Source organism: Scyliorhinus torazame, chromosome 16 (assembly GCF_047496885.1).
Source record: "Scyliorhinus torazame isolate Kashiwa2021f chromosome 16, sScyTor2.1, whole genome shotgun sequence".
NCBI classification, from domain to species: Eukaryota; Metazoa; Chordata; class Chondrichthyes; order Carcharhiniformes; family Scyliorhinidae; genus Scyliorhinus; species Scyliorhinus torazame.
Window position 1 is genome coordinate 41974036 of NC_092722.1, and position 25903 is coordinate 41999938.

General features: G+C 52.8%; 1 long non-coding RNA gene across 1 annotated transcript in view; it reads right to left on the minus strand.

Annotated features, from left to right (window-relative positions):
• Nucleotides 1–19520: 19520 nt before the first annotated feature.
• Nucleotides 19521–25903, minus strand: part of LOC140392356 (uncharacterized) — a 59735-nt gene continuing 53352 nt past the window's right edge. The window contains exon 4 of the long non-coding RNA XR_011935303.1: nucleotides 19521–19759. This is a non-coding gene — a long non-coding RNA (uncharacterized lncRNA). The remainder of the gene's footprint in view (nucleotides 19760–25903) is intronic.

The window sequence follows — 25903 nt, forward strand, 5'->3', positions numbered from 1 at the left end:
CCCCGAGTCTGCACCGGCTCTTGGAAAGAGCACCCCACCCAAACTCAACACCTCCACCCAACACCAAGGGCAATTTTGGACACTAAGGGCAATTTATCATGGCCAATCCACCTAACCTGCACATCTTTGGACTGTGGGAGGAAACCGGAGCACCCGGAGGAAACCCACGCAGACACGGGGAGGACGTGCAGACTCCGCACAGACAGTGACCCAAGCCGGAATCGAACGTGCGACCCTGGAGCTGTGAAGCAATTGTGCTATCCACAATGCTACCGTGCTGCCCTTAAGAACAAATAAATCTACACTATATCATTTTACCGTAATCCATGTACCTATCCAATAGCTTCTTGAAGGTCCCTAATGTTTCCGACTCAACTACTTCCACAGGCAGTGCATTCCATGCCCCCACTACTCTCTGGGTAAAGAACCTACCTCTGATATCCCTCCTATATCTTCCACCTTTCACCTTAAATTTATGTCCCCTTGTAATGGTTTGTTCCACCCGGGGAAAAAGTCTCTGACTGTCTACTCTATCTATTCCCCTGATCATCTTATAAACCTGTATCAAGTCGCCCCTCATCCTTCTCCGTTCTAATGAGAAAAGGCCTAGCACCCTCAACCTTTCCTCGTAAGACCTACTCTCCATTCCAGGTAACATTCTGGTAAATCTTCTTTGCACCTTTTCCAAAGCTTCCACATCCTTCCTAAAATGAGGTGACCAGAACTGTACACAGTACTCCAAATGTGGCCTTACCAAAGTTTTGTACAGCTGCATCATCACCTCACGGCTCTTAAATTCAATCCCTCTGTTAATGAACGCGAGCACACCATGGGCCTTCTTCACAGCTCTATCCACTTGAGTGGCAACTTTCAAAGATGTATGAACATAGACCCCAAGATCTCTCTGCTCCTCCACATTGCCAAGAACTCTACCGTTAACCCTGTATTCCGCATTCATATTTGTCCTTCCAAAATGGACAACCTCACACTTTTCAGGGTTAAACTCCATCTGCCACTTCTCAGCCCAGCTCTGCATCCTATCTATGTCTCTTTGCAGCCGACAACAGCCCTCCTTACTATCCACAACTCCACCAATCTTCGTATCGTCTGCAAATTTACTGACCCACCCTTCAACTCCCTCATCCAAGTCATTAATGAAAATCACAAACAGCAGAGGACCCAGAACTGATCCCTGCGGTACGCCACTGGTAACTGGGATCCAGGCTGAATATTTGCCATCCACCACCACTCTCTGACTTCTATCGGTTAGCCAGTTCGTTATCCAACTGGCCAAATTTCCCACTATCCAATGCCTCCTTACTTTCTGCAGAAGCCTACCATGGGGAACCTTATCAAATGCCTTATTAAAATCCATGTACACTACATCCACTGCTTTACCTTCATCCACATGCTTGGTCACCTCCTCAAAGAATTCACAAAGATTTGTAAGGCAAGACCTACCCCTCACAAATCCGTGCTGACTATCCCTAATCAAGCAGTGTCTTTCCAGATGCTCAGAAATCCTATCCTTCAGTACCCTTTCCATTACTTTGCCTACCACCGAAGTAAGACTAACTGGCCTGTAATTCCCAGGGTTATACCTAGTCCCTTTTTTGAACAGGGGCACAACATTCTAAACCAAACAGCAACTTTTAAGTTAATTAACTAAATAAAAGAAAGACTAAACTTTAGATAAAAATGAAGCCTTATACTCCCTTGGTCACCAAACTCTTACTATAGCACTCAAAATGCACCAAATTCAGCACTCAGTGCAAACTTAATGGGCCAGATGGGGGGTGTGGACCCGTGGAGGTTTGCGCGGCCAAGGATGAAGGAGTTCTCCTTTTTCTCCCACGTCCATAAAGTCTACTTGCGGATAGACTTATTTGTGTTGAGTAGGGCGCTCATCCCGAGGGTGGAGGGGGTTGAATACTCGGCCATTGCGGTCTCGGACCATGCCCCGCACTGGGTGGACCTGTGGCTGGGGGCGGAGCGGGGTCAACGCCCTCTCTGGAGACTGGATGTGGGGCTGCTGGCGGATGAGGAGGTGTGTGGGTGGATAGGGAGGAGCACTGAGAACTATGTGGGAGCAAATGACACAGGGGAGGTGTGGTATTATAGGTATTACGGTACCTGATAGGCTAAAGCACCATTGGTGGAAACTGTATGCTTTCTATTGGTTAGAATGTATGATAGCTCCGCCCTGACAGGCGGGGTATAAGAACCCGTGCTGCCCCAGCAGCCTTCATTCTGTACCTGAGCTGCTGGGGGAAGCATCTAGCTTATTAAAGCCTTCAGTTGGACTACAACCTCGCTTTAGTGGTCATTGATCGTGCATCAATTTAATAAGCTAGTTTTTTTAAGAAGAAAGGACGGAGCTCCGAATCAAGCCGGAGTGTCTGCAACTTAGCCCCCACGCGGCGAACTCAGCGGCAATCTTTAAGCACTGGCTGGCGTGCTTTAAAGGGTATCTCGAGACGGCCGAAAACGCACCCACTGGAGAGTAGAAACTGCACATCCTGCACTCAAGGGTGAGCCCGGAGATTTACACCCTCATCGAGGAAGCGGAAGACCTTGATGCAGCAATAGAGCTGCTAAAAGGACACTATATTCGCCCAGTAAACCAGGTCTACACCCGGCACCTGCTCGCAACAAGGCGACAAACCCCCGGGGAATCGCTGGAGGAATTCTACCGTGCACGCCTGGTGTTGGGCAGAAGCTGCGGCTGCCTGCAAGTTTCGGCGAGCGAACACATGGAACTCTTAGTCCCGGACGCTTTCGTGGCAGGTATGCTATCCTCACAAATCCGCCAGCGCCTGTTAGAAAAGGACACCCTGGGTCTCAGGGAGGCACGGGCCCTTGCAGGCTTCCTGGACGTGGCCTCTAGGAACCCCCGCGCTTACGTTCTCGACCACGCGGCAGCCCCCTGGACAGCGTGGAACCCCTCCGCGGCCGACCCCGAGACTTCCCCCATTCCCCCACAAGCCTGCGCTGCAAGGCAGCCTGGCAACCCCGAGGGGCCCCGCTGCTGCTTTTGCGGGCAGGCTAAGCACCCCCGCCAGCGCTGCCTGGCCCGCACATCCACCTGCAAGGGATGCGGAAAAAAGGGCCATTTCGTGGGGGTATGCCAGGCCCAGGCGGTTGCCGCGGTCTCCAGCGGCGAATGCGGACCGCAACCACAAACTTCTCCACGGGCCCCATGCGGCCAGCGGTCGTCGCCATCTTCATATCCCAGGGCCACCTGCGGACCCTGGGTGCCGCCATCTTGTTCCGCGGACGCCATGTTGGAGGGATGGGCGCCGCCATTTTGTGCACCCCCAGCCATGTGCGACCAATGGGAGACGCCATCGTGGATGAACCCCCAGGACCCCAGCTCGGCTGACCACGCACTGCCCGAACAGAACTCTCAACTGCTGCGATGAGCTTCGGTAACTCTGGATCAGTCTCGGCCTCGAACACTCTCAACCGCTACGACGACCGTATTCATCAACGGGCACGCGACGTCCTGCCTAATCGACTCTGGGAGCATGGAGAGCTTCGTAGACCCTGACACGGTAAGGCGCTGCTCTCTCCTCATCCAGCCCATTAATCAAAAAATCTCCCTGGCTTTCGGTTCACACTCAGTGGAGATAAAGGGGTTTTGTGTAGCAAACCTCACAGTTCAGGGAAGGGAGTTCAAAAATTTCCGTCTCTACGTCCTTCCCCACCTCTGCGCGGCTACACTCCTGGGTTTAGACTTCCAGTGTAACCTTCAAAGTCAGAACTTCCAATTCGGCGGCCCTATACCCCCCCCTTACTGTCTGCGGCCTCGCGACCCTTAAGGTCAACCCCCCCTTCCCTGTTTGCGATCCTCACCCCGGATTGCAAACCCGTCGCCACCAGGAGCAGATGCTACAGTGCCCAGGATCGGATCTTTATTAGGTCAGAGGTCCAAAGGCTACTGAGGGAAGGGGTCATTGAAGCCAGTAACAGACCCTGGAGAGCTCAAGTAGTGGTGGTAAAGACCGGGGAGAAGCATAGGATGGTCATCGACTACAGTCAGACCATCAACAGGTTTACGCAGCTGGACGCGTACCCTCTCCCCCGCATATCTGACCTGGGAAACGGGATCGCGCATTATAAGGTCTTCTCCACGGTGGGATCTCAGGTCCGCCTACCACCAGCTCCCCATCCGCACTAGTGGCCGCAAATACACTGCCTTCGAGGTGGCTCTATCACTTCTTAAGGGTTCCCTTTGGTGTCACCAACGGGTTCTCGGTCTTCCAGCACGAGATGGACCGAATGGTTGACCGGTATGGTTTACGGGCAACATTCCCGTATCTTGATAATGTCACCATCTGTTGCCATGGCCAGCAGGACCACGACACCAACCTCCAAAATTTTCTGCAGACCGCTAAAATCCTTAACCTTACATACAACAAGGATAAATGCGTGTTTAGCACCGACCGTCTAGCCATCCTCAGCTACGTAGTGCGAAATGGAGTTATAGGCCCCGACCCTGAACGCATGCGCCCCCTTATGGAGTTCTCCCTCCCTCACTGCTCCAAGGCCCTGAAACGCTGCCCAGGGTTTTTTAGCTACTACGCTCAGTGGGCCCCCAACTACGCAGACAAGGCCCGTCCCCTGACCCAATCCACAGTTTTTCCCCTGTCGCTAGAGGCCCGCCAAGCCTTCAGCCGCATCAAAGCAGACATTGCAAAGGCCACGATGCATGCCATCGACGAGTCCCTCCCCTTCCAGGTCGAGAGCAATGCGTCTGACGTAGCTCTGGCGGCCACCCTCAACCAAGCGGGCAGACCTCTGGCCTTCTTCTCACGTACCCTCCATGCTTCCGAAATTCGCCACTCCTCAGTCGAGAAGGAGGCCCAGGCCATAGTAGAAGCTGTGCGACATTGGAGGCATTACCTGGCCGGCAGGAGATTCACTCTCCTCACTGACCAACGGTCGGTTGCTTTCATGTTTGATAATGCACAGCGGGGCAAGATAAAAAACGACAAGATCTTGCGGTGGAGGATCGAACTCTCCACGTACAGCTATGAGATCTTGTATCGTCCCGCGAAGCTAAATGGGCCTCCTGATGCCCTGTCCCACCGTGCCACCGCACAAGTGGACCACCTCCGAGCCCTCCACGAGGACCTCTGCCACCCGGGGGTCACTCACATTTTCCATTTTGTCAAGACCCGCAACCTGCCCTACTCCATCGAGGAGGTCAGGACAGCCACCAGGGACTGCCAAATCTGCGCGGAGTGTAAACCGCACTTCTACCGACCAGAGAAAGCGCACCTGATAAAGGCGTCCCGTCCCTTTGAACGCCTCAGCATGGACTTCAAAGGCCCTCTCCCCTCCACCGACCGCAACACGTACTTCCTGAACGTGATTGACGAGTACTCCCGGTTCTAATTCAGATCTAATTAGTGTGCAGTGAGACTGCAAGGGTCAGGCATGAAGGTCAGTGATCTCCAGTCACTTACAGCTCAATGCCAGGAACACTGTCACCTAACAGTTACTGTGGGGACGTTTTCTGCACTGCAGGGATTCTATGGATTTTAAAAAATCAGTCCTTCCCCCCCCACCCACCCACCCCCATTTGTCCAGCTGATTAACACAAGAGTCCTCTGCTTCCTCCAGGTGCAAACTGCTGCCTTCAACCAAATGTAATCCCGAGGAGGCAGCCAGAACAATGCAGAGCTCCCTCTAAATTCTCACTCGATATCACTCAATGCCTTTAGGTGCTCAGGAACTACAGCGTCCGGGCGCGATTCTCCGCAAAGCTTTCTAAATGTAGTAGCGAGCAGGAACTGCCACGAGCTTCCCGGCGCCCAGCCCAGTGAGGCCGGCAACACTATTCAATATTAATTGGTCCACTTAATGAGGTCTCACGGGCTTCTCACCGCAAATGAAGGCTCGCCAGCTGATTCACCAGCACCGCGCTCACCAGTCCCCTGCTAACAAGGTTATCCCTGCAAAAGGGATTATTATTTAAATGATAAAATATTAAAACATGCTGCTGTGCAGAGAGACCTGGGTGTGCTAGTGCATGAGTCGCAAAAAGTTGGTTTACAGGTGCAACAGGTGATTAAGAAGGCAAATGGAATTTTGTCCTTCATTGCTAGAGGGATGGAGTTTAAGACTAGGGAGGTTCTGCTGCAATTGTATAAGGTGTTAGTGAGGCCACACCTGGAGTATTGTGTTCAGTTTTGGTCTCCTTACTTGAGAAAGGACGTACTGGCACTGGACGGTGCAGAGGAGATTCACTAGGTTAATCCCAGAGCTGAAGGGGTTGGATTACGAGGAGAGGCTGAGTAGACTGGGACTGTACTCGTTGGAATTTAGAAGGATGAGGGGGGATCTTAAAGAAACATATAAGATTATGAAGGGAATAGATAGGATAGATGCGGGCAGGTTGTTTCCACTGGCGGGTGAAAGCAGAACTAGGGGGCATAGCCTCAAAATAAGGGGAAGTAGATTTAGGACTGAGTTTAGGAGGAACTTCTTCACCCAAAGGGTTGTGAATCTATGGAATTCCTTGCCCAGTGAAGCAGTAGAGGCTCCTTCATTAAATGTTTTTAAGATAAAGATAGATAGTTTTTTGAAGAATAAAGGGATTAAGGGTTATGGTATTCGGGCAGGAAAGTGGAGCTGAGTCCACAAAAGATCAGCCATGATCTCATTGAATGGTGGAGCAGGCTCGAGGGGCCAGATGGCCTACTCCTGCTCCTAGTTCTTATGTTCTTAAGCAGCACTTGCTCAGCCAACCCAACAAGCTCGCAACAATGGCACCTAGGAGACTAGCACCAAGATTTGGAGATGCAGACCTGGGGAGGTTGCTAGACGCTGTGGAGGCCAGGAAGGATGTCCTGTTCCCCCAAGGGTCCAGGAGCATCAGGCATAGGGCAGCTAGTGTTGCCTGCGACATGGTGATGGCATCTGTGAGCGCCGGGAGAATGACCAGAAGGACTGGCCTCCAGTGTAGGAAAAAGGTCAATGACCTGCACCGGGCAGCAGGAGTAAGTAGACACCAACGCCCCCCCCCCCCCCCCCACCCTCAAGACCTCTCCACCCCCACGGGAACACCGCCCAACTCACCATGCAACACCCAACCCTCCCTTCCTTCATATCCCCACTCCCCCTTCAACCCCCCCCCCCAACTTTTCCATCACAGCCCCCTCCCACCACCGTGAACCACATGTGTGGCTAACAATGCCCTCTCTGTGTCTCCTCAGGAAATGCTCTCCCCAATCGCTGGGAGAGGGCCCAGACTGGTGGTGGTGTGCGGGCATCTGAATCCTCGAGGGGTGACCGAGGACAGGGCACCGCAGAGGTAAGGAACCACCGAGTTCCACCCAGAGAACCTGTCAAACCTGAGTTGTTATTGCCTTACTGACTGACCCATCCCTCCCACTGACCACATGTCCATTCTCCCGCAGGTCCTCCAGTCGACGGTGCCAGCCATCCCGGGTGGCCCCTTCTCCAATCTCCCATGAGGCCACCTCGGAGGAGAGCTCTGAGGATGCCACCGTAATAATTGCTTCACAGCTGTCATCCCCGCCCTCTACCAGCGCAGGATACACACGCCTCAGTGGGACATGTTAGTGGACAGGCTTCTGGGGCACAATCTGGTGATCACCACATCGCTGATGCACATCAGGTGAAGGCAGGAACCCCCAGGCGAAATAGCAGTGGTAGGGCTGCTGGATCCCAGGACCCAGCTGGATCCCAGCCAGATGCTGAGCCTGTGGAAGAGGTCATCCCAGAGCTGATGGAGATGTTAGGGTGTGGCAGGGACATTCAGAGGGAGATGTCAGCGTCACTCCAGCAGATCCATAGCCGCTTGGAGGGGTCCCAGGGGCTATAGGTGCTGGAGCTGTTGCCAGCAATGTGTGGCACCGAGAGTGGTGACCGCAGTGGAGAGCCTGGTCATTGACATCAGCACCATTAGTGAAGGTGTCCAAGGCGTCGCACCGTCGGTGACAGCCGTGGCCGAGGGTCTCGGCAGAATGTCCGCCTCGCTGAAGCATGTCACCCAGTACCAGGCTGACCTTGATGAGGTTCTGTGGGACATGTTCCACTCTCAGATGGGAATGGCCGAGGCGCAGATGGGCATTGCCGAGGCGCTGCGGAGCTTGTCCCAGTCTTAGGTGGGCAGAGCATGACCCAGTCACTGAGGACCATCGCCGAGTGTGTCGACACAATGGTGCAGACCATGGGGTCCTTCAGGGCTGGTAGAGCCAGATGATGCAGGGGCAGCTGCCCCTCCATCCCAAGGTGAACCCCAGGGCCCTAGGGGCACCGACCATGAGGAGGGGTCGCTGGGCACCAACCATGACCCATTCCATGGAGAGGCGATGGTGGCCAACAGCTCCACCGAGTTCCACCCCTCTGATGAGGCCGTGTCTCAGGATGTAGCTGTCACGCACACACCCCGGGAAACGGGCACACACGCGCATTATCTGCATCGGGTGGTCGCACCTGAATTGTATGTTGAGGAGTGGAACTCCTTTCGGTTAACCTAGGTCACCCCCAGATGGACCGGTGCGGGCAGGGCAACATGCTTGGTATCTATTGCCCCTGGACCTGGGGTGTCCTGGTGATGGTGGAGAAACCTGCTGCCCGGGCATCTTGCTGGACCTGGTCCATGTCAAAGATGATGTAGTTTTCCACCCGGACATACAGGGCAGCCGTGGCCTGTCGGATGCACCTGTGGGCCGAGGCCTGCACGATGCCACACAGGTCCCTGCTCGAGCCCTGGAATGATTCCGAGGCGCAAATGGTCAGGGCTGTGGTAACCTTGACGGCCACCGGGAGCGGGCGTCCTCCTCCTCTATGTGGTTCCACGTCCGCGAGGACATGGCACAGGTGCCACACCATCTCCTTGTAGAGGCGGACCCTCCTGAGGCATGCGATGTCCGTCATCTGCTCGAACGACCAGCGATGCCTATGCACCCTGGGCCATCAAGGGACCCTCCCCCTGGGTCCCTCCCTGGCCAGATGGGCGACCAGGTCCTCAGGGTGTGAGGTGGGGTCCGGCACATGGACCGCCGCCTCGAGCATCTGCTGACGCTGCTGCTGCCGCCATCTCCGGCGTCTGGCCGTCCGGTTTACCAGCAGCACCAGTACGGCAAGGTCTGGTCCAATATCCCTGCCATAGCGTTCAATATCTGTAAGGAATCAGGAGAGGATGTTAGAGCAGTGATTCCCACCCTGGGACCCTCCAATCCCCCATTGATCCCCTCCCCCACACCCGGAACACCCTGCCCATGCACACCTAGCCAGAGAGGCCCCCCCAGACCATGTACCCTGGAGATCCACTCATAACATCACCTGGACCTGCCGCTGGTCCCATACCAGTGGTGGCACTCATGCACCCTCCGGCCTTGAAAATGTCCCCGGAAACCCTGGGTTTTCAGATATTGGCTGCTGCGTGTGTGGTGTTGCCTCCCGCAGTGTTCAGGCACAGTGTCCAGTCATCATGGTCTGATTAGGATGCTAGGCAATGACTCCCACATGCTACATAGCCCGACCACCCACCGGAATCCACTTGGGTTGTGTGAAGTGCTCACTTAACCACGATTGCCAATTCCCTATTAGCGATAGCCTTCAGCCGTACGGCCAGAGGCCTCAGCAGTCGGTGGGGGTTATGGGTGGTCCGGGGGCAGGCCGCTAGGGACAAGGTTGCCGCCGAAATGGGTAAACACGATCCAGTGGTTGGCATGGTGGTGTCGTGAGCGGTTTCCCCCTGGTTGCTCCCCCAGGGCCTCCCTCCCCCATGGCTGCCCACCCCAGCCGTGGCTGTCTCCCCACCCCACTCCAGCCGAGGGTACCCCACCCCCTGAGCACTGGGTTCCAAGCCCAGCACCCCGAGCTCGTTGCCCGTGAGCAAAGGTGGCTACTCACCTCCTCGGCTCCCCACAGAATCCCTTCCGCCATGTTCACGTTTTTAAAAAGGAGGACTAATCGGCACTAGCGTGACCACTTGCTGGGTAGGCTGATGAATGACAGGAGGCCGCTGGATATGGGGTGGCTCTCGTTAATTGTATGGAAATAGGTCTTAAGTAGTGATAATTGGTTTCTCACCTTGCTATGGCGAGATCCTGATTTCGCCTAGGGGAGCAAGTGGTTGCATCGCAAACTGTTTGGCGCTGGCGTGGTTCTCGTTTTTGGCCTCTCCCACCGTTCACCGGCCTCTTTGCGCTTGGGCGGGAGCGTAACGAGGCGGAGAATCACTACCGCCATGTCAGAGATTCATTGGTAGCAAGGATAGACCTGATGTCCTATGGAAAACCCAGAATTAAGTTCAATGCAGCCAGCTCATTATTGTATCAATTCCTTGTTTGGCATTGATTGTATGGCAGCAGGAATGGTGAAGAGATTGCAAGACGCATTTTTAACTCCAGTATTTAAAGGGTCAGACTGAAGCTGGAATTTGGATGTTTGGAGTTGGACACAGGAGAAGACAAGGTGTGGCAATGGATTCTAGATCTTCAAAGGTTGCAGCAGGGGCTGGTTTAGCACAGTGGGCTAAACAGCCGGCTTGTAATGCAGAACAAGGCAGCAGCGCGTACCGGCCTCCCTGAACAGGTGCCGGAATGTGGTGACTAGGGGCTTTTCACAGTAACTTCATTGAAGCCTACTTGTGACAATAAGCGATTATTATTATTATTATTTATGACGCCAGTATACGTCAGGGGCAGCCAGGAGCTAGAGAGAGATCCTCTCCCCCAGCAGTAGGAGGTGGGAACCTGCTGCTCCCACAAAGAGGGCATGGTTGGATGTGACCAAGGGGGTCAGCAGTGGCAGCATTCTGCCACATTCATGGATATGCACAGGAAATGATTTAATGACTGAAGCAGTTCAGGAAAGGTAAGGACAGTTGCACATTTGGCTACTGTGTACATCCATCCCATTACTCTGCCTTGTCAAACCTACTCCATCACATCACCCCTCACACCACCTTGCAAGCACAACCATCTTTCTCTTTCTATGCATTTCCTCTTACCTCCATCCATCCATCCACCATTGCCACTCATCCTGATCCACATGCAATGTCATACCTCTTCCTGATAGTCAGTCTCACCAAATGCATTGCATCTAATCGGTGCCATTGACTGTCACATAGGTCTGTTCCTTTAACCTTTGCAGGAAAATATGGCGCAGAACTCGAGAAAGTGGTAGTGCAGCGGAGGGGGGCCTCTACAGCTTTCCCATCGAACAACTTGCGATCACTTGGACTGGGATGCATAAGAGATGGAAACAAGGCGTTCCTAAGCCTGAAGAATTTCAAGATTGACTTTTGAAGCTGGAATACACTTGTGGGCAATATTTTTGTTTCCTGTTCCCCTGGCATTCCCTATGGGGATCCCCTTACCATGGGCACATTGGCACAGTGATTAGCACTGCTGCCTCGCAGTGCCAGGGACCCGGGTTCAATTCCGGCCTTGGGTGACTGTCTGTGGGGAGTTTGCACGTTCTCCCCGTGTCTGCGTGGGTTTCCTCCGGGTGCTCCGCTTTCCTCCCACAGTCCAAAGATGTGCAGATTAGGTGGATTGGCCATGATAAATTGTCCTTAGTGTCCAAAAGGTTAGGTGGGGTTACTGGGTTACGGGGATAGGTAGGGTGCTCTTTCAGAGGGTCGGTGCAGACTCGATGGGCCAAATGGCCTCCTTCTGCACTGTAGTGCTTCAATGAACATGAAGGTGGAGCAGCAGGATGGGGAAAAGGAGGGCCCAAACCACCAGATTTTTGGTCTTCTCCATAAAACACTAGGCGGAGCACAGATCATACGAGGGTCTTAGGTCAGAGTTATGTATAACATTACACCTCACCAAAGATATAATGGGCGGAATTCTCCGACCCCCGCCGGGTCGGAGAATCGGCGCGGTGACACGTGAATTGCGCCACGCCGCCCCGACGCCGGGACGCAATCTTGGCGCCGGCCTGGTCTGCACGTTGCCGGTCGGGGTATGCGCCGACTCTCCGGCACAGACCGGCGCGCCGTTTCTCCGGCCCGGATGGGCTGAGCGGCCATCACGAAAAATCAAGCTGCCTCTTGAATATATTCAATGTTTTAGCATCAACTACCTCCTGTGGTAATGAATTCCACAGGCTCACCACTCTTTGTGTGAAGAAATGTCTACTTATATCTGTCCGAAATGGTTTACCCTGAATCCTCAGGCTGTGGCCCCTGGTTCTGGACACACCCACCATTGGTAACATCTTACCTGCATCGCCCTGTCTGGTCCCGTTAAAATTTTATACGTCTCTATGAGATCCCCCCTCATTCTTCTGAACTCCAGCGAGAACAATCCCAACCTAGTCAACCTCTCCTCATATGACAGTCCCGCCATCCCTGGAATCAGTCTGGTAAACCTTCGCTACACTCCCTCGAGAGCAAGAACATCCTTCCTCAGAGAAGGAGACCAAAACGGCACACAATACTCCAGGTGTGGCCTCACCAAGGCCCTGTTTAATTGCAGCAACACATCCCTGCTTCCGTACTCGAAACCTCTCGCAATGAAGGCCAACATATCATTTGCCTTCTTTACCTGCTGCACCTGCATGCTTACCTTCAGCGACTTGTGCACAAGGACACCCAGGTCTCGTTGCACATTCCCCTCCCCATCAATGTTACACTGAGATCCTGGGGGACGAATTAGATTCCTGGAAGAAGAACAGGCCAATGTCTGGCCAATATTTTTAATTTGTTTAATTTGTTTATTCTTCTTATTGGAATTTGAGGGTGGTTACCTGTGCAGAATGATTGTCAACTTTGATAAATTACTGTGTCCCAGATGGTAATTCATGGTGTGAAGTGGCTTGAGAAGTCCTGGCCACATGAACATAAATTTGGATATTTATTTTTTAACAGGGGAACAAATCTCTGGCATCCAGATATTATTTTGTATGAGTCTCATTGAGATCATTTCCCATTCGTGCCAACAGCCAAAACCCACATCCTCCAGTCCTGGCTGAATGCAGAATTGAATCCAACTCATGAATATTTCAACCCAATCACTATTTCCCTTTTTAAAATTCAAACAAAGGGCTATGGCTCACAGTGCAGGACATACCGGGACTTGAAGGGTAGAAGGCAAATTAAATCAGGTGATATTTTATGAATTTTATGAGCCTGTGGATCAGGGCCTCCCAGATTCTGGGTCGCGACCCCAAGTGGGGTCGCGGGTTGAGATTTTGTGGTTGTGAGGTCCGAATTAACAATGGCTGCCCTGCAGCTTGGACTGAGTTCTGACAGCTGTGGGGTCCCTTTACATCCTGGTGATTGTTCTAATGGTGGGAATGGCCCAATGCCCTGCCCTCTGAGGTCCAATCACTGCTGCAAAAGAAGCCTGGGAGAAGGTAGGTTTTGGTTTGTTTTTGTTGGAACACTGCCTTTTCTTTAACTCCCACAATGCTCAGCTCCTGTTCCCCCTTCCCTGGTCAAGAACGAAAGCACCCCCCCCCCCACCCCCCAAAACCTGGGTCAATAACTGAAACTTCCCCATAACACTGCTCAATAGCTGAAGGCTCTAAACATGTTCTAAGAAGCCTCTACCCCACCCACTCCCTGCCCCACCCCAACGCCTTCCTCGGTTAACAACTCTCGTGCCCATCAAATTTTCACTCTGGGATCACATGAAGCCTGAGGTGTTAAAATGGGGTCACCCTGGGTTAAGTTTTGGGAAGCACCGCTGTGGTTGATGTAAGCAAAGCAAAACTGAGGGAAAGAAGGGTTCTGGGGTCATGGGAAAGAAGGTTAAAGTAGAGGATGGCGTGATGAGCCTTGGTGGGAGAACCTGGACTTGGGCAGTGATGCAAAATGGAAGATAGCAAATGGGTTGCTCATTTTACATTGCGGAGATGATGGGCATAATTTTGGTGATGATTTTAATGGCTAGCCAGCTGGGTCCTGTTGGGCAAAGTGGGTTAAAATTGCTCCCATAAATAAACAGAAATGGACACAACAGAGAGCGAGTTGGAGGCTAGAGGTGAGAGAGAGGGAAAGGCAGAGAGGCAGAAAGAGAGAGAGAGAGAGAAAGAGAGGGATTGTCCATCAGATAATGTTTGCTCCTGAATCCTGTCCAGGAGTATGACAAAGGGATTAAAGAGAATATCTCACATTACTGGATATTTGACCACCTGTTCCTTTAAATCCTAAGTATGGAGAACTTAGTCTTTACATTATTTGGTTCTTTGTTGTAATCATCTTCTTTGTGCAAAATCCCTTCCTTACATACATCTTAGAGATTTCCCCTGACTGTTTAAACAACGTAGATCAGCTCCACCTTAATCTTCCTTTCCTATGAGAATAGATTTAACCTTCCGGTGGCGGCCATGGAGGAGTAGGACGCACATTTGATAGCTCCCGCTTGTAACAGACTTTTGGACCTTTTTCCCCCGTTTTCTTTTCGGATTTTATGGGATAAATCAGTGAAGAGTGAGACAGTGAGGAGAAACCCCCCTCCGGTGTCTGGAGAATAGGACCAGAAGTGGCCGTGTGAGACGACAAAGTCCTATAAGGGAGACGCAAGCAGAGCTGGTAACACGGGACAGCATGGCGGAGGGCAAGGGCCGAGGGGAGACGGCACAGTGGTCGACGGAGCAGCTGGTGATGTTTTTCGAGGATTGCTTCGCCAAGCTGAAGAAGGACACGCTGCACCCGATTAAGGCTTCGATTGATCAAGTGGTTCAGAATCAGGAAACTCACGGGAGAGCGATCCAGGAGGTCGAACGAAAGTTGTCCGAACACGAGGAGTATATAACCGTGCTGGAAAGAAAGGTGGGGATGGTGAACAACCGCCCGGAAAGAATGCAGGAGAAGCTGGAGGACCTGGAGAATAGGTCCAGGAGGCAGAATCTCAGAATTGTTGGCCTCCCTGAAGGCAGTGAGGGATCGGATGCGAGGGCCTATGTGACGGACATGTTGGAGAAGTTGATGGGGGCTGAGGGTTCCCTCGCCCCCTGGAATTGGACAGAGCGCACAGAGCCTCGCGAGGAAGCCCAGAGCGAACGAGCAGCCGAGGGCCATGGTGGTACGTTTTCATTGTTTCATGGACAAGGAACACGTTTTGTGGTGGGCCAAGAAAGAACGGAGCAGCAAGTGGCAGAACTGTGAGTAGCACATCTATTAGGACCTGGGAGCGGATTTGGACAAGAGGCGAGCTGGGTTCAATCGGGCAAAAACGACCCTCTTTAAGAAGGGGGTGAATTTCGGGATGCTGTACCCAGCCCGTCTATGGGTCACACATGAGGAACGGGACTTCTACTTTGAAACGCCAGACGAGGTATGGACCTTTATTAAAGAAATTAAGCTGGAGGCGAATTAAAAGACACTTAAGCCTTGGAGAAGTACTGTGGCAGCGATTTGTGGTGCTGGATTGTATAAATTTAAGTAGCTCTATGTGAAATAATGGGCGGTGTGGATGGTTAAAGGTTGATCTGTCTTGCAGAGACCTTGTTGGGGGGGGTGGGCTTTGAATTTAGTTCTGCTTTTTGGGTGACTATTTTTCTAAAGTGATTGTTTCTTCACTGTTTTTTCTGTTGTTTGTTTACTGGGGAATGTGATGCTTTAAAAATGTTTATTCATGCGGGGGGAGAGAGGAGAGTACAATAGGGAGACAGACTGCTTGGTGCCGGGGCGGGAGCTATCGAGTCAGCATGGGTCAGCTGACTCTTGGAGGTGCAGTGGGGGGTGAGCAGGTGTTAAGCTGGAGCTTGACTTGGGGGGATTGGGTTTCTAGTGTTGTTGCTAGGGGGGGCGGGAGGGGGAGGCTGCTTTACTGACAGGGGAGGAACTGTTACTAGGGGACAAATGGGAGGTCAGGAACGGCGACAGCCCGAGTGGGGACTCGAGGAAGCGGAGGGTGCGAGCTCGAGGCTGGCCTAAAAAGGGTGATGGCTAGTCGGCGGGGGGGGGGGGTTTGGAAGCCCCCCGTCCAGGCTGATCACATGGAACGTGAGAGGACTGAATGGGCCGGTCAAGAAGGCTCGTGTGTTCGTGCATTTGAGGGAACTGAAGGCGGACGTGGCAATGCTACAAGAGACACACCTAAAGGTTACAGACCAGATGAGATTGAGGAAAGGGTGGGTTAGCCAAGTGTTCCACTCAGGACTGGACTCAAAGACCAGGGGGGTAATGATCTTGATCAGCAAACGAGTGGCATTCGAGGCAGAGAGACCCTCACTGGATGTGAGGTTGCTAGCTGATGAAGCGATCTGTGGGCGGGTTAACAAGTCCATCCAGAACTACCTGGAAACAAATGATACAGGGGAGGTCTCCGCAGCGACGGTCTGGGAAGCTTTGAAGGCAGTAGTCAGAGGGGAATTAATTTCGATACGGGCCCACAGAGAAAAGGTAGAACGGGCTGAGAGGGATAGATTAGTGGAGGAGATACTCCAGGTGGACAGGAGATACTCGGAGGCTCCGGACGCGGGGCTACTGAGGGAGCGGCGGTGGATACAGGTAGAGTTTGGGCTGTTGACCACAGGGAAAGCAGTGGAACAGTTGAGGAAGGCAAGGGGGGCGATCGATGAGTACAAGGAAAAGGCAAGCTGAATGTTGGCGCACCAGCTCAGGAAAAGAGAGGCAGCCAAGGAGATAGGTAAAGAGTAGAGACGGGAATACTGTCCTGAACCCAGCGGTGGTGGATGAGGTGATGAAGGACTTTTATAGTAAATTATATGAGTCGGAACCCCCGACTGGAGTGGAGTGGATGAGGCAATTTCTGGATCAGTTGAGGTTCCCGAGGGTGGAGGACGACCTGGTGGAGGGGCTGGGAGCCCCAATTGGGATTGAGGAGGTAATCAAGGGGCTGGAGGGCATGCAGTCGGGCAAGGCCCTGGGCCTGATGGCTACCTGGTGGAATTCTATAAGACGTTTTCAGAGATATTGAGCCCACTGCTGGTGAGGACATTTAACAAAGCAAGGGAGAAGGGAGTCCTCCCCCCAACAAATTTGCAGGCCTGGATTTCATTGATCCTGAAACGGGAGAAGGATCCGGAGCAATGCGGGTCATACAGGCCAATTTCTCTACTGAATGTGGATGCCAAACTGCTGGCTAAGATACTGGCCACAAGGATAGAGGACTGTGTCCCGGGGTGATAGGGGAAGACCAGACGGAATTTGTTAAGGGCAGGCAACTCAAGGCCAATGTTCGAAGACTTCTAAATGTTATTATGATGCCCTCAGAAGGGGAGGAGGTGGAGGTGGTGGTAGCGATGGATGCGGAGAAGGCTTTTGATCGGCTGGAATTACCTGTGGGAGGCGCTGGGAAGGTTTGGGTTTGGTGAGGGCTTTATTGACTGGGTGCGGTTGCGGTTGCTCTATCAGGCACCAGTAGCGAGTGTGCGTACGAACCAGCTGAGGTCGGGGTATTTTAAACTACACCGAGGGATGAGGCAAGGGTGCCCCCTCTCCCCGTTACTGTTTGCTCTGGCCATCGAGCCATTGGCCATGGCGTTAAGAGCCTCTAGGAACTGGAAAGGGCTGGTTCACGGGGGGGGGGGGGGGGGGTTGATGGAGCACCGGTTATCGCTCTACGCAGATGACCTGCTCTTGTACATTTCAGACCCGTTGGAGGGGATGGGGGAAGTAATGCGAATCTTGGGGGAATTTGGCAATTTTTCGGGGGTATAAATTGAACATGGGGAAAAGCGTGATGTTTGCGATCCAGGCAAGAGGACAGGAGAAGAGACTGGGAGAGCTGCCGCTTAGAATGGTAGGGAAGAGCTTTCGATATCTGGGAATCCAGGTGGCCCGGAAATGGGAGGTACTACATAAGTTAAACCTATCCTGGTTGGCAGAACAAATGGAAGGGGACTTTAAGAGATGGGACATGCTCCCGCTATCACTGGCGGGGAGGGTACAGACTGTGAAAATGACGGTCCTCCCCAGATTTCTGTTTGTCTTTCAGTGCCTCCCCACCTTCATCCCTAAGGCCTTTTTCAAGCAGGTGAATAAGATTATTTTGGGCTTTGTGTGGGTGAGTAAACCCCGTGAGTGAAGAAAGTGTTGCTGGAGCGCAGTCGGGGGGAAGGTGGGTTGGCGCTGCCGAACTTCTACAATTACTACTGGGCAGCTAATATAGCTATGATTAGGAAGTGGGTAGTGGGGGAGGTGTCGGCTTGGGAGTGGATGGAGGTGGCGTCATGTAAAGGCACCAGTCTGGGAGCATTGGTACTGGCACCTCTGCCGTTCTCGCTGGCCCGATACTCCACAAGTCCGGTGGTAGTAGCGGCTCTGAGGATCTGGGGGCAGTGGAGGAGATATAAGAGAGTGGAGGGAGCATCGATTTGGACCCCGATTTATAATAACCACAGGTTTGTACCGGGTAGGCTAGATGGCGGGTTCCGGAGTTGGCAGAGGGCAGGAATTAGAAGGATGGGGGATCTATTGAAAGATGGGAGCTTTCCCAGCTTGAAAGCCTTGGAGGATGAATTTAAATTGCCAGCAGGGAATGGTTTTAGGTATTTGCAGGTGCGAGATTCCTGAGAAAACAGGTGCCGGCCTTTCCGCTGCTGCCGCCACGGGGGTTACAGGATAGAGTAGTTTCCAGCCCCTGGGTGGGAGAGGGGAAGGTATCGGATATTTACCAGGAGCTTTCGGAGGTGGAGGAAACTTCGGTGGCGGAGCTTAAGGGCAAGTGGGAGGACGAGCTAGGAGGAGAGATAGAGATGGGTCAATGGGCAGATGCCCTAAGCAGGGTTAATACCTCCTCATCATGCGCCAGGCTTAACCTGATACAATTTAAGGTAGTCCACCAGGCACACATGACAGCAGCTAGGATGAGTAAGTTCTTCGGGGTTGAGGATAGGTGTGCGAGGTGCGCGGGAAGCCCAGCAAATTATATCCACATGTTTTGGGCATGCCCAAAGGGTTTTGGCAGGATTTTGCTAAGGCAATGTCCACGGTACTAAAAACATGGGTGGTGCCGAGTCCGGAGGTCGCGATCTTTGGAGTGTCGGAAGATCCGGGGGTTCAGGGGGCGAAAGAGGTCGATGTCCTGGCCTTTGCCTCCCTGGTAGCCCGGAGACGGATCTTGTCAATGTGGAGGGACTCGAAGCCCCCGAGTGTCGAGACCTGGGTTAGTGACATGGCTGGCTTTCTCAGTCTCGAGAATAAAGTTTGCCTTAAGAGGGTCAATGTTCGGGTTCTCCCGGAGGTGGCAGCAGTTCGTCGACTTTCTCGGGGAAAATTAAAATGTCAGCAGATGCAGTATTCCAAAGCGGTGGGGGGGGGGGGGGGGGGGGGGGGGGGGGCGTGGATTGTTGTTGTGTGGTTCAGGTGCGTGAAGATTGGGCTGGGGGGAAAATGTTTATTTTACCACGTTGATGTCATTGTTTATGTTACTGTGATAAAAAATTTCAAATACCTTAATAAAATTTTTTTTTTTTTTAAAGAATAGATTTAACCCTTCAGCATCTGGAGGGTATTTAGTTACCATGGAGGTGCCCCCTCCGGAATAAGTCAGCACCTTCAGGAGAAAAATGGGAAAGAGAGACATTAAAAATCCAAAGGAACACACAACCAGAAAACAGAGGGCCTTTAATGAGGCTGGGAGTGGGGATAAAAACAAGCTTTGAAAGGAAATAGATCAGGAAGATCAGCTGAGGTCTCACAGTAATAGGCAGCTGATCAGGCTAAATATGCACCTCGACCACATCCTAGTTGCAGGAACAGTTCATTCACCGGGCTTCTGTTATGAAAAGTTGAGACAGTCGTTTCCTGTTCGCTGCCTTGGATGAGCAATTTATCGAACCTCTGTCGCTGGAGGGCAGAAAGGACAAGAAGTTAGAAATAAAAGTCTAGTGGATACCCAGCTAGTTATCTAAAGCCAACATCTCACCAGACCAGCCATGGGCCAGACTGAGTGGGTGTACACAGTAAGTTTGTTCTGCTCGTCCTTCCCAACCCTATCTTTGAACCTGTGTTTAATTGTTACTGGGCGATCTTGCTTGTCTTCAGCCCACAGAAAACAGTGAAAAGTGCGACAGTCAGCCTGTTCTGTTACCCAGTAAGTTTTGACTGACTGACATAGGGAGTGTGACGTTTGGATCAGCAGGCAATGCCAGTCAAGGTAGGTGCACGGAACTCAGATAGAGATGGGAGGTGGTGGGGCAATGGTGGTTGTTGCAGGGGTGATGGGGTGGGGTAGCTCCTGGGCTATCACAATTGTTTAAGAACATGGTCAAGATTTATTACTTTTTTGATGGAGAATTGTTAAAAACAAATATAGGTGATAAAGTTTCCCGACTATTTCATTTTTGTAGTTTATAGGATGAGCGTTGCTCCAGTTTAGTTTTTACTCTTTGCAGGGGAAAGCTGATCAATGGCAGTCATTTTGACTTTGAGAGATGGTTTAAAATGAAGAACAGTCACCCATGATAGATTTCCCCGATTTCCATTGACAAATTGATTTGAAAGAGCGACTAATTCAATGGCACAAATGTAATGATAACGCATAATTTTATGTGCTCTCGGGCGCGATCTAACCAAATCGGAACTATGTCCCATCGCGAAGGCGCTTAGCCACATGTTTCCCGGCATTCTCATCTCAGAGTCATTACGCTATCTAACGTGACTCCAGTTAAATACAGGGTCTGAGTGGGGAACGTGTGGCCGAGGCAACACTTCGTCCCATTCCCTGCATTGAGAAGCCCTGTTCACCGAAATTCCTCAGTGCAAGGAGAGATCGGGATCCCATTTTTAAATGGCATCCCGATCTCTCCTGCCCCCGACGCAACCCCCCCAGCTCCCCTCAAGCCCCAACTCACTGTAGTGGTGTCCCCAGAGCACCCCACAACCCGATCACTGCCATACCAAAAATGCCAGCTTGGCACTTTGGCAGTGCCACCTTTGTGCTAGTCTGGCACTGCCAAGGTGCCCAGTTGGCACAGTCGGCTGACAGCATGGTGACACAGTGGTTAGCACTGTTGCCTCACAGTGCCAGGGTCCCCGGTTCGATTCTGACTTCGGGAAAACTGTCTGTGTGGAGTCTGTATGTTCTCCCCGTGCCTGCGTGGGTTACCTCCGGGTGCTCTGGTTTTTTTCCCACACACCAAAGATGTGGTTAGGTGGACTGGCCATGCTAAATTACCCAATAGTTAGGGTTACGGGTCTAGGAGTGGGGGATTGGGCCTAGGTAGGGTGCCCTATCGGACCAAGGGCCGGTGCAGACTCTCTGGGCCAAATGGCCTCCTTCTGCACTGTAGGGATTCTATTCTTTGAAGGGTCACTGCCAGGGTACCATGTTGGTGGTGCCAAGCTGGCATTTTCTTCTGCTGTGGCGCTTGGGCTGGTGATGCCCTGCATGGATGTTGGCAGGGATGCGTGGGGGACCGGGGATCCACTCATAGTGGGTTGGGGCTTGGTAGGGGTCATGTGTCCTGTCGGGGGCTCCTGAGATCGAGACGGCACTACACCGAGGAGTTCCAGCCAACGGAGCTCCTCAGTGCAGAAAATGGCTGTGTGCGGCCTCGGTTGTGCATTCCACGCTGATCCCTCCTATCTAACCAGCGGCGCGTTAAATAGCGGGGTGCTTCTAAGCGCTGCGAGCGCCAGGAAACACGCGGATAAAAGCACTCGCTGTGCGATTTTGTTCCATTTAGTTAAATTCTGCCCGAAGGTTAGCCAGTTTTTAATTCTGTGCTCACGATCTAATATAACTTCCACAGCCGCTGAAACCCCATTTTACCACAGTGAAGAAATTGAATCGATTCTGCTGCCTTCTTCCCTTTTCAGTTTCTGAGTTTGTGTGAGGCCCGCGAGGTTTTATTTATCTTTTCTGTAGAAACCTTGGCAACGGGCGGCACAATGGCGCAGTGGATAGCACTGCTGCCTACGGCACGAAGGACCCGGGTTCGATCCCAGCCCCGGGTCATTGTCTGTGTGGAGTTTGTACATTCTCCCTGTATCTGCATGGGTTTGACCCCCAACAACCCAAAGATGTGCAGGTTAGTTGGATTGACCACGCTAAAATTGCCCCTTAATTGGAAAAAAATAATTGGGTAAAAAAAGCATTTAATAATTGGGTAATAAAAAAGCATTTAAAAAGAAAATAAATCTTAGCAACAAACCAACCGGTTGACAACCTTTTCCCTTTATTTTTTGAGCAACCTGGGTTGAAGGAGCATAGGGCAGGACACCGTCAAGTTGGAAAATCGATGGGGAGAGGACAGTGACCCAGACTTTGAGCTCAGTTGTGCATTAAGAGCACTCGCTGCTGGCCATGCATAAAGCTGTGCTGAGAGAGATCCAGCAATCCCTGCAGCAAGAACTGTAACCCCCTTGACATTCCATTGCTGGTAACATTCTTTAATGGGGAGCTGCAGTGATCACATCAAGCTGTCCAAGCAGCCAATCACATTAAAGAATTCACACAGACAGCCAGCCTGAAAATAAAAAGCACTAATAAATCACTTATTAAAAATGTTATTGACCAAAACAAAGATCTGGGACACATGCATGAAATTAAGTTAGAAATTGGAATATCATGAACAGATATTTTAAATAAAAAGCTAACAGAAAAATTCCAACAATTAATCATAATGGAGACATTTAACAAGATTCCACAAATATCAAATTACTTTTTCAAGGCTAGATGAGTTGTTCAGCAGTATTTCTTATTCAGATCACCATTAAATCCCCCCCCCTGAACAAGACTAACCTTTTAATGGACTTTCTAAAACCGATATCAGATCAGAAAAGGGGGATCCTCGCCGATCAATTGATTTTACTGATTGCTGACTGTACGGAATGGTGTGCGGAGTGGGGGTGTGCAGGGAATGGTGTGTGGGGTGTGAATGTGCAGGGAATGGTGTATGGGGGTGGGATGTGCAGGGAATGGTGTGCGGAGTGGGAATGTACAGGGAATGGTGTGTGGGGTTGGAATGTGCAGGGAATGGTGTGCGGAGTGGGGATGCACAGGGAATAGTGTGTGGGGTTGGAATGTGCAGGGAATGGTGTGCGGAGTGGGGATGCACAGGGAATAGTGTGTGGGGTTGGAATGTGCAGGGAATGGTGTATAGGGTTGGGATGTGCAGGGAATGGTGTATAGGGTTGGGATGTGCAGGGAATGGTGTGCGGGGTTGGGATGTGCAGGGAATGGTGTGCGGAGTGGGGATGTACAGGGAATGGTGTGTGGGGTTGGAATGTGCAGGGAATGGTGTGCGGAGTGGGGATGTGCAGGGAATGGTGTGTGGGGTTGGAATGTGCAGGGAATGGTGTGCGGAGTGGGGATGTGCAGGGAATGGTGTGTGGGGTGGGGATGTGTAGCGAATGGTGTGCGGAGTGGGGATGTGCAGGGAATGGTGTATGTGGTGGGGATGTGCAGAGAATGCTGTGGGATGGGGATGTGCAGGGAATGGTGTGCGGGGTGGGGATGTGCAGGGAATGGTGTGGGATGGGGATGTGCAGGGAATGGTGTCAGAGATGGGGATCTGCGGGGAATGGTGTGAGAGATGAGGATCTGCGGGGAATGGTGTGCGTGGTGGGGATGTGCAGGGAATGATGTGCGGGATGGGTTTGTGCAGGGAATGGTGTGGGATGGGGATGTGCAGGGAATGGTGTGGGATGGGGATGTGCAGGGAATTGTGTGCAGGGTGGGGATGTGCAGGGAATGGTGTGGGATGGGGCTGTGCAGTGAATGGTGTGCGGGGTGGGGATGTGCAGGGAATGGTGTGTGGGATGGGGATGTGCAGGGAATGGTGTGCGGGGAGTGGGGGTGCAGGGAATGGTGTGGGGGTGTGCAGGGAATGGTATGTGGATGGGGATGTGGAGGGACTGGTGTGTGGGATGGGGATGTGCAGGGAATGGTGTGGGATGGTGATGTGCAGGGAATGGTGTGCGGGGTGGGGATGTGCAGGGAATGGTGTGTGGGATGGGGATGTGCAGGGAATGGTGTGCGGGGTGGGGATGTGCAGGGAATGGTATGAGGGATGGGGATGTGCAGGGAATGGTGTGTGGGATGGGGATGTCAGGAAATGGTGTGCGGAGTGGGGATGTGCAGGGAATGGTGTGCGGGGTGGGGATGTGCAGGGAATGGTGTGCGGGGTGGGGATGTCAGGAAATGGTGTGTGGGATGGGGATGTGCAGGGAATGGTGTGCGGAGTGGAGGTGTGCAGGGAATGGTGTGCGGGGTGGGGATGTGCAGGGAATGGTGTGCGGGGTGGGGATGTGCAGGGAATGGTGTGTGGGATGGGGATGTGCAGGGAATGGTGTGCGGGGTGGGGATGTGCAGGGAATGGTGTGCGGGGTGGGGATGTGCAGGGAATGGTGTGTGGGATGGGGATGTGCAGGGAATGGTGTGCGGAGTGGGGGTGTGCAGGGAATGGTGTGCGGGATGGGTATGTGCAGGGAATAGTGTGCGGAGTGGAGGTGTGCAGGGACTGGTGTGTGGGATGGGGATGTGCAGGGAATGGTGTGTGGGATATGGATGTGCAGGGAATGGTGTGCGGAGTGGGGGGTGCAGGGAATGGTGTGCGGGATTGGGATGTGCAGGGAATGGTGTGCGGAGTGGGGGTGTGCAGGGAATGGTGTGTGGGATGGGGATGTCAGGAAATGGTGTGCGGAGTGTGGATGTGCAGGGAATGGTGTGTGGGGTTGGAATGTGCAGGGAATGGTGTGCGGAGTGGGGATGCACAGGGAATAGTGTGTGGGGTTGGAATGTGCAGGGAATGGTGTGCGGAGTGGGGATGCACAGGGAATAGTGTGTGGGGTTGGAATGTGCAGGGAATGGTGTGCGGAGTGGGGATGCACAGGGAATAGTGTGTGGGGTTGGAATGTGCAGGGAATGGTGTATAGGGTTGGGATGTGCAGGGAATGGTGTGTGGGGTTGGGATGTGCAGGGAATGGTGTGCGGAGTGGGGATGTACAGGGAATGGTGTGTGGGGTTGGAATGTGCAGGCAATGGTGTGCGGAGTGGGGATGTGCGGGGAATGGTGTGTGGGGTGGGGATGTGTAGGGAATGGTGTGTGGGGTTGGAATGTGCAGGCAATGGTGTGCGGAGTGGGGATGTGCGGGGAATGGTGTGTGGGGTGGGGATGTGTAGGGAATGGTGTGCGGAGTGGGGATGTGCAGGGAATGGTGTATGTGGTGGGGATGTGCAGAGAATGCTGTGGGATGGGGATGTGCAGGGAATGGTGTGCGGGGTGGGGATGTGCAGGGAATGGTGTGGGATGGGGATGTGCAGGGAATGGTGTGAGAGATGGGGATCTGCGGGGAATGGTGTGAGAGATGAGGATCTGCGGGGAATGGTGTGCGTGGTGGGGATGTGCAGGGAATGATGTGCGGGATGGGTTTGTGCAGGGAATGGTGTGGGATGGGGATGTGCAGGGAATGGTGTGGGATGGGGATGTGCAGGGAATGGTGTGTGGGATGGGGATGTGCAGGGAATGGTGTGCGGGGTGGGGATGTGCAGGGAATGGTGTGGGATGGGGCTGTGCAGGGAATGGTGTGCGGGGTGGGGATGTGCAGGGAATGGTGTGTGGGATGGGGATGTGCAGGGAATGGTGTGCGGGGAGTGGGGGTGCAGGGAATGGTGTGCGGGGTGGGGGTGTGCAGGGAATGGTATGTGGATGGGGATGTGGAGGGACTTGTGTGTGGGATGGGGATGTGCAGGGAATGGTGTGGGATGGGGATGTGCAGGGAATGGTGTGCGGGGTGGGGATGTGCAGGGAATGGTGTGAGGGATGGGGATGTGCAGGGAATGGTGTGTGGGATGGGGATGTCAGGGAATGGTGTGTGGGATGGGGATGTGCAGGGAATGGTGTGCGGTGTGGGGATGTGCAGGGAATGGTGTGCGGAGTGGGGGGGTGCAGGGACTGGTGTGTGGGATGGGGATGTGCAGGGAATGGTGTGTGGGATATGGATGTGCAGGGAATGGTGTGCGGAGTGGGGGGTGCAGGGAATGGT